This window comes from Rhipicephalus microplus, unplaced genomic scaffold (assembly GCF_043290135.1).
Source record: "Rhipicephalus microplus isolate Deutch F79 unplaced genomic scaffold, USDA_Rmic scaffold_116, whole genome shotgun sequence".
Classification (NCBI taxonomy): Eukaryota; Metazoa; Arthropoda; class Arachnida; order Ixodida; family Ixodidae; genus Rhipicephalus; species Rhipicephalus microplus.
Window position 1 is genome coordinate 721,054 of NW_027464688.1, and position 9,448 is coordinate 730,501.

A 9,448-nucleotide genomic window follows, 5' to 3' on the forward strand; every position below is an offset into this window, starting at 1 on the left:
ACGGAGACAGTCGTGCTCCACTCTCACCTCCATCAGAACATATCTTCAAAGCTATCAGCTCAAAGAAAAAAAGCGCCGCGCCGCTACCGGGTGGGCTCGAAACTCCAAGCTTTCGGTTAACAGCCGATCGCGCTAGCCAATTGCGCCACGGAGACAGTCCTGCTCTACTCTCACCACCATCAGAACATATCTTCAAAGCTATCAGCGCAAAAAAAAAGCGACACACCATCCCCGAGTGGGCTCGAAACTCCAACCTTTCGGTTAACAGCCGATCGCGCTAGCCAATTGCGCCACGGAGACAGTCTTGCTCCACTCTCACCACCATCAGAACATATCTTCAAAGCTATCAGCTCAAAGAAAAAAAGCGGCGCGCCGCTACAGGGTGGGCTCGAACCTCCAACCTTTCGGTTAACAGCCGATCGCGCTCGCCAATTGCGCCATGGAGACAGTCGTGCTCCACTCTCACTAACATCAGAACATATCTTCAAAGCTATCAGCCCAAAGAAAAAAAGCGGCGCACCACCCCCGGGTGGGCTCGAACCTCCATCCTTTCTGTTAACAGCCGATCGCGCTAGCCAATTGCGCCACGGAGACAGTCGTGCTCCACTCTCACCACCATCAGAACATATCTTCAAAGCTATCAGCTCAAAGAAAAAAAAGCGCCGCGCCGCTACCGGGTGGGCTCGAAACTCCAAGCTTTCGGTTAACAGCCGATCGCGCTAGCCAATTGCGCCACGGAGACAGTCCTGCTCTACTCTCACCACCATCAGAACATATCTTCAAAGCTATCAGCCCAAAGAAAAAAAGCGCCGCACCACCACCGGGTGGGCTCGAACCTCAAACATTTTTGTTAACAGCCGATCGCGCTAGCCAATTGCGCCACGGAGACAGTCCTGCTCTACTCTCACCACCATCAGAACATATCTTCAAAGCTATCAGCTCAAAGAAAAAAAAGCGCCGCACCACTACCGGGTGGGCTCGAACCTCCAACCTTTCGGTTAACAGTCGACCGCGCTAGCCAATTGCGCCACGGAGACAGTCCTGCTTCACTCTCACCACCAGGAGAACATATCTTCAAAGCTATCAGCGAAAAGAAAAAAAAACGACACACCTTCGCCGGGTGGGCTCAAACCTCCAACCTCTCGGTTAACAGCCGATCGCGCTAGCCAATCGCGCCACGGAGACAGTCCTGCTATACTCTCACCACCATCAGAACATATCTTCAAAGCTATCAGTCCAAAGAAAAAAAGCGCCGCACCACTCCGGGTTGGCTCGAACATCGAACCTTTCGTCTAACAGCCGATAGCGCTAGCCAATGGCGCCACGGAGACAGTCGTGCTCCACTCTCACCACCGTCACAACATTTCTTCAGAGCTACCAGCTCAAAAAAAAGCGCCGCACCACCACCTGGTGGGCTAGAACCTCCAACCTTTACGTTAACAGCGGATCGCGCTACCCAACTGCGCCACGGAGACAGTCGTGCTCCACTCTCACCACCATCAGAACATATCTTCAAAGCTATCAGCGAAAAGAAAAAAAAGCGACACACCGTCCCCGGGTGGGCTCAAACCTCCAACCTCTCGGTTAACAGCCGATCGCGCTAGCCGATTGCGCCACGGAGACAGTCCTGCTATACTCTCACCACCATCAGAACATATCTTCAAAGCTATCAGTCCACAGAAAAAAAGCGCCGCACCACTTTGGGTGGGCTCGAACCTCCAACCTTTCGTCTAACAGCCGATGGCGCTAGCCGATTGCGCCACGGAGACACTGAGGCTCCACTTTCACCACCATCAGAACATATCTTCAAAGCTATCAGCGCAAAAAAAAAGCGCCGCACTACCACCGGGTGGGCTCGAACCTCCAACCTTTCGGTTAACAGCTGATCGCGCTCGGCAATTGCGCCATGGAGACAGTCGTGCTCCACTCTCACTAAACTCAGAACATATCTTAAAAGCTATCAGCCCAAAGAAAAAAAGCGGCGCACCACCCCCGGGTGTTCTCGAACCTCCATCCTTTCTGTTAACAGCCGATCGCGCTAGCCAATTGCGCCACGGAGACAGTCGTGCTCCACTCTCACCACCATCAGAACATATCTTCAAAGCTATCAGCGCAAAGAAAAAAAAAGCGACACACCGTCCCCGAGTGGGCTCGAAACTCCAACCTTTCGGTTAACAGCCGATCGCGCTAGCCAATTGCGCCACGGAGACAGTCCTGCTCCACTCTCACCACCATCAGAACATAGCTTCAAAGCTATCAGCTCAGAGAAAAAAAGCGCCGCGCCGCTACCGGGTGGGCTCGAACCTCCAACCTTTCGGGTAACAGCCGATCGCGCTCGCCAATTGCGCCATGGAGACAGTCGTGCTCCACTCTCACCACCATCAGAACATATCTTCAAAGCTATCAGCGCAAAGAAAAAAAAAGCGACACACCGTCCCCGAGTGGGCTCGAAACTCCAACCTTTCGGTTAACAGCCGATCGCGCTAGCCAATTGCGCCACGGAGACAGTCGTGCTCCACTCTCACCACCATCAGAACATATCTTCAAAGCTATCAGCTCAAAGAAAAAAAAGCGCCGCGCCGCTACCGGGTGGGCTCGAAACTCCAAGCTTTCGGTTAACAGCCGATCGCGCTAGCCAATGGCGCCACGGAGACAGTCGTGCTCCACGCTCACCACCGTCAGAACATTTCTTCAGAGCTACCAGCTCAAAAAAAAAGCGCCGCACCACCACCTGGTGGGCTAGAACCTCCAACCTTTACGTTAACAGCGGATCGCGCTAGCCAATTGCGCCACGGAGACAGTCCTGCTCCACTCTCACCACCATCAGAACATATCTTCAAAGCTATCAGCTCAAAGAAAAAAAGCGCCGCGCCGCTACCGGGTGGGCTCGAACCTCCAACCTTTCGGTTAACAGCCGATCGCGCTCGCCAATTGCGCCATGGAGACAGTCGTGCTCCACTCTCACTAACATCAGAACATATCTTCAAAGCTATCAGCCAAAAGAAAAAAAGCGGCGCACCACCCCCGGGTGGGCTCGAACCTCCATCCTTTCTGTTAACAGCCGATCGCGCTAGCCAATTGCGCCACGGAGACAGTCGTGCTCCACTCTCACCTCCATCAGAACATATCTTCAAAGCTATCAGCTCAAAGAAAAAAAGCGCCGCGCCGCTACCGGGTGGGCTCGAAACTCCAAGCTTTCGGTTAACAGCCGATCGCGCTAGCCAATTGCGCCACGGAGACAGTCCTGCTCTACTCTCACCACCATCAGAACATATCTTCAAAGCTATCAGCCCAAAGAAAAAAAGCGCCGCACCACCACCGGGTGGGCTCGAACCTCAAACATTTTTGTTAACAGCCGATCGCACTATCCAATTGCGCCACGGAGACAGTCCTGCTTCACTCTCACCACCATCAGAACATATCTTTAAATCTATCAGCCCAAAGAAAAAAAAGCAACACACCACTCCCGGTAGGGCTCGAACCTCCAACCTTTCGGTTAACAGCTGATCGCGCTAGCCAATGGCGCCACGGAGACAGCCCTGCTCCACTCTCACCACCGTCAGAACATTTCTTCAGAGCTACCAGCTCAAAAAAAAGCGCCGCACCACCACCTGGTGGGCTCGAACCTCCAACCTTTACGTTAACAGCGGATCGCGCTACCCAATTGGGCCACGGAGACAGTCGTGCTCCACTCTCAACACCATTAGAACATATCTTCAAAGCTATCAGCGCAAAGAAAAAAGCAACACACCACTCCCGGGAGGGCTCAAACCTCCAATTTTTCGGTTAACAGCCGAACGTGCTGGCCAATTGCGCCACGGAGACAGTCTTGCTCAGATCTCACCACCATGAGAACATGTCTCTAAAGTTATCAGCGCAAAGAAAAAAGCAACACACCACTCCCAGGAGGGCTCGAACCTCCAACCTTTCGCTTAACAGCCGATCGCGCTAGCAAATTGCGCCACGGAGGCAGTCCTGCTATACTCTCACCTCCATCAGAACATATCTTCAAAGCTATCAGCCCAAAGAAAAAAAACTGCCGCACCACCACCGGGTGGGCTCGAACTTCCAACTTTTCGGTTAACTGCAAATCGCGCTAGCCAACTGCGCCACGGAGACAGTCATGCTCCACTCTCACCACCATCAGAACATATCTTCAAAGCTATCAGCGAAAAGAAAAAAAAGCGACACACCGTCCCCGGGTGGGCTCAAACCTCCAACCTCTCGGTTAACAGCCGATTGCGCTAGCCGATTGCGCCACGGAGACAGTCCTGTTATACTCTCACCACCATCAGAACATATCTTCAAAGCTATCAGTCCACAGAAAAAAAGCGCCGCACCATTTTGGGTGGGCTCGAACCTCCAACCTTTCGTCTAACAGCCGATGGCGCTAGCCAATTGCGCCACGGAGACACTGAGGCTCCACTTTCACCACCATCAGAACATATCTTCAAAGCTGTCAGCGCAAAAAAAAAGCGACACACCGTCCCCAGTGGGCTCGAAACTCCAAGCTTTCGGTTAACAGCCGATCACGCTAGCCAATTGCTCAACGGAGACAGTCCAGCTCCACTCTCACCACCATCAGAACATATCTTCAAAGCTATCAGCCCAAAGAAAAAAAGCGCCGCACTACCACCGGGTGGGCTCGAACCTCCAACCTTTCGGTTAACAGCTGATCGCGCTCGCCAATTGCGCCATGGAGACAGTCGTGCTCCACTATCACTAACATCAGAACATATCTTAAAAGCTATCAGCCCAAAGAAAAAAAGCGGCGCACCACCCCCGGGTGGGCTCGAAACTCCAACCTTTCGGTTAACAGCTGATCGCGCTAGCCAATTGCGCCACGGAGACAGTCCTGCTCCACTCTCACCACCATCAGAACATATCTTCAAAGCTATCAGCTCAAAGAAAAAAAAGCGCCGCGCCGCTACCGGGTGGGCTCGAACCTCCAACCTTTCGGTTAACAGCCGATCGCGCTCGCCAATTGCGCCATGGAGACAGTCGTGCTCCACTCTCACTAACATCAGAACATATCTTCAAAGCTATCAGCCAAAAGAAAAAAAGCGGCGCACCACCCCCGGGTGGCTCGAACCTCCATCCTTTCTGTTAACAGCCGATCGCGCTAGCCAATTGCGCCACGGAGACAGTCGTGCTCCACTCTCACCTCCATCAGAACATATCTTCAAAGCTATCAGCTCAAAGAAAAAAAGCGCCGCGCCGCTACCGGGTGGGCTCGAAACTCCAAGCTTTCGGTTAACAGCCGATCGCGCTAGCCAATTGCGCCACGGAGACAGTCCTGCTCTACTCTCACCACCATCAGAACATATCTTCAAAGCTATCAGCCCAAAGAAAAAAAGCGCCGCACCACCACCGGGTGGGCTCGAACCTCAAACATTTTTGTTAACAGCCGATCGCACTAGCCAATTGCGCCACGGAGACAGTCCTGCTTCACTCTCACCACCATCAGAACATATCTTTAAATCTATCAGCCCAAAGAAAAAAAAGCAACACACCACTCCCGGTAGGGCTCGAACCTCCAACCTTTCGGTTAACAGCTGATCGCGCTAGCCAATGGCGCCACGGAGCCAGTCCTGCTCCACGCTCATCACCGTCAGAACATTTCTTCAGAGCTATCAGCCCAAAAAAAAGCGCCGCACCACCACGTGGTGGGCTCGAACCTCCAACCTTTACGTTAACAGCGGATCGCGCTAGCCAATTGGGCCACGGAGACAGTCGTGCTCCGCTCTCAACACCATTAGAACATATCTTCAAAGCTATCAGCGCAATGAAAAAAGAAACACACCACTCCCAGGAGGGCTCGAACCTCCAACCTTTCGCTTAACAGCCGATCGCGCTAGCAAATTGCGCCACGGTGGCAGTCCTGCTATAATCTCACCCCCATCAGAACATTTCTTCAGAGCTATCAGCCCAAAGAAAAAAAAGTGCCGCACCACCACCGGGTGGGCTCAAACCTCCAAACATTCAGTCAACAGCAGATCGCGCTAGCCAATTGCGCCACAGAGACAGTCGTGCTCCACTCTCACCACCATCAGAACATAACTTCAAAGCTATCAGCGAAAAGAAAAAAAAGCGACACACCGTCCCCGGGTGGGCTCAAACCTCCAACCTCTCGGTTAACAGCCGATCACGCTAGCCGATTGCGCCACGGAGACAGTCCTGCTATACTCTCACCACCATCAGGACATATCTTCAAAGCTATCAGTCCAAAGAAAAAAAGCGACACACCGTCTCCAGTGGGCTCGAAACTCCAAGCTTTCGGTTAACAGCCGATCACGCTAGCCAATTGCGCAACGGAGACAGTCCAGCTCCACTCTCACCACCACCAGAACATATCTTCAAAGCTATCAGCCCAAAGAAAAAAAAGCGCCGCACTACCACCGGGTGGGCTCGAACCTCCAACCTTTCGGTTAACAGCCGATCGCGCTCGCCAATTGCGCCATGGAGACAGTCGTGCTCCACTCTCACTAACATCAGAACATATCTTCAAAGCTATCAGCCCAAAGAAAAAAAGCGGCGCACCACCCCCGGGTGGGCTCGAAACTCCAACCTTTCGGTTAACAGCCGATCGCGCTAGCCAATTGCGCCACGGAGACAGTCCTGCTCCACTCTCACCCCCATCAGAACATATCTTCAAAGCTATCAGCTCAAAGAAAAAAAAGCGCCGCGCCGCTACCGGGTGGGCTCGAAACTCCAAGCTTTCAGTTAACAGCCGATCGCGCTAGCCAATTGCGCCACGGAGACAGTTCTGCTCCACTCTCACCACCATCAGAACATATCTTCAAAGCTATCAGCCCAAAGAAAAAAAGCGCCGCACCACCACCGGGTGGGCTCGAACCTCCAACCTTTCGGTTAACAGTCGACCGCGCTAGCCAATTGCGCCACGGAGACAGTCCTGCTTCACTCTCACCACCATCAGAACATATCTTCAAAGCTATCAGCCCATAGAAAAAAGCCAGCACCACCACCGGGTGTGCTCGAACCTTCAACCTTTCGGTTAACGGCCGAACGCGCTAGCCAATTGCGCCACGGAGACAGTCCTGCTGCACTCTAGCCATCATCAGAACATATCTTTAAATCTATCAGCCCAAAGAAAAAAAAGCAACACACCACTCCCGGGAGGGCTTGAACCTCCAACCTTTCGGTTAACAGCCGATTGCGCTAGCCAATGGCGCCACGGAGACAGTCCTGCTCCACGCTCATCACCGTCAGAACATTTCTTCAGAGCTATCAGCCCAAAGAAAAAAAAGCGCCGCACCACCACCTGGTGGGCTCGAACCTCCAACCTTTACGTTAACAGCGGATCGCGCAGGCCAATTGGGCCACGGAGACAGTCGTGCTCCACTCTCACCACCATTAGAACATATCTTCAAAGCTATCAGCGCAATGAAAAAAGAAACACACCACTCCCAAGAGGGCTCGAACCTCCAACCTTTCGCTTAACAGCTGATCGCGCTAGCAAATTGCGCCACGGAGGCAGTCCTGCTATACTCTCACCTCCATCAGAACATTTCTTCAGAGCTATCAGCCCAAAGAAAAAAAAGTGCCACACCACCACCGGGTGGGCTCAAACATCCAAACTTTCAGTCAACAGCAGATCGCGCAAGCCAATTGCGCCACAGAGTCAGTCGTGCTCCACTCTCACCACCATCAGAACATATCTTCAAAACTATCAGCGAAAAGAAAAAAAAGCGACACACCGTCCCCGGGTGGGCTCAAACCTCCAACCTCTCGGTTAACAGCCGATCGCGCTAGCCGATTGCGCCACGGAGACAGTCCTGCTATACTCTCACCACCATCAGAACATATCTTCAAAGCTATCAGTCCAAAGAAAAAAAGCGACACACCGTCCCCAGTGGGCTCGAAACTCCAAGCTTTCGGTTAACAGCCGATCACGCTAGCCAATTGCGCAACGGAGACAGTCCAGCTCCACTCTCACCACCATCAGAACATATCTTCAAAGCTATCAGCCCAAAGAAAAAAAAGCGCCGCACTACCACCGGGTGGGCTCGAACCTCCAACCTTTCGGTTAACAGCCGATCGCGCTCGCCAATTGCGCCATGGAGACAGTCGTGCTCCACTCTCACTAACATCAGAACATATCTTCAAAGCTATCAGCCCAAAGAAAAAGAAGCGCCGCACCACCACCGGGTGGGCTCGAACCTGCAACCTTTCGGTCAACAGCAGATCGCGCAGGCCAATTGCGCCACGGAGACAGTCGTGCTCCACTCTCACCACCATCAGAACATATCTTCAAAGCTGTCAGCGAAAAGAAAAAAAAAGCGACACACCGTCGCCGGGTGGGCTCAAACCTCCAACCTCTCGGCTAACAGCCGATCGCGCTGGACAATTGCGCCACGGAGACAGTCCTGCTATACTCTCACCACCATCAGAACATATCTTCAAAGCTATCAGTCCAAAGAAAAAGAGCGCCGCACCACTCCGGGTGGGCTCGAACCTCCAACCTTTCGTCTAACACCCGATCGCGCTAGCCAATTGCGCCATGGAGACAGTCATTCTCCACTCTCACTAACATCAGAACATATCTTCAAAGCTGTCAGCCCAAAGAAAAAAAAGCGGCGCACCACCCCCGGGTGGGCTCGAACCTCCATTCTTTCTGTTAACAGCCGATCGCGCTAGCCAATTGCGCCACGTAGACAGTCGTGCTCCACTCTCACAACCATCAGAACATATCTTCAATGCTACCAGCGCAAAGAAAAAAAAGCGACACACCGTCCACGGGTGGGCTCGAAACTCCAACCTTTCGGTTAACAGCCGATTGCGCTAGCCAATTGCGCCACGGAGATAGTCCTGCTCCACTCTCACCACCATCAGAACATAACTTCAAAGCTATCAGCTCAAAGAAAAAAAAGCGCCGCGCCACTACCGGGTGGGCTCGAAACTCCAAGCTTTCGGTTAACAGCCGATCGCGCTAGCCATTTGCGCCACGGAGACAGTCCTGCTCTACTCTCACCTCCATCAGAACATATCTTCAAAGCTATCAACCCAAAGAAAAAAAGCGCCGCACCACCACCGGGTGGGCTCGAACCTCAAACCTTTTGGTTAACAGTCGATCGCGCTAGCCAATTGCGCCACGGAGACAGTCCTGCTTCACTCTCACCACCAACAGAACATATCTTCAAAGCTATCAGGCCATAGAAAAATAAGCCCACACCACCACCGGGTGGGCTCGAACCTCCAACCTTTCGGTCAACAGCAGATCGCGCTAGCCAATTGCGCCACGGATTCAGTCGTGCTCCACTCTCACCACCATCAGAACATATCTTCAAAGCTATCAGCGAAAAAAAAACGCGACACACCGTCCCCGGGTGGGCTCAAACCTCCAACCTCTCGGTTACCAGCCGATCGCGAAAGCCAATTGCGCCACGGAGACAGTCCTGCTACACTCTCACCACCATCAGAACATAAC

General features: G+C 52.8%; 3 non-coding genes across 3 annotated transcripts; all 3 read right to left on the reverse strand.

The window, feature by feature from the left end:
* Positions 1-1,549: 1,549 nt before the first annotated feature.
* Positions 1,550-1,623, reverse strand: TRNAN-GUU (transfer RNA asparagine (anticodon GUU)). Its single transcript has one exon. It is a non-coding gene; the product is annotated as a tRNA-Asn (tRNA).
* Positions 1,624-4,193: 2,570 nt separating this feature from the next.
* TRNAN-GUU (transfer RNA asparagine (anticodon GUU)) lies at positions 4,194-4,267 on the reverse strand. Its single transcript has one exon. It is a non-coding gene; the product is annotated as a tRNA-Asn (tRNA).
* A 3,451-nt stretch (positions 4,268-7,718) lies between these two features.
* TRNAN-GUU (transfer RNA asparagine (anticodon GUU)) lies at positions 7,719-7,792 on the reverse strand. The gene has a single exon. It is a non-coding gene; the product is annotated as a tRNA-Asn (tRNA).
* Positions 7,793-9,448: the final 1,656 nt, after the last annotated feature.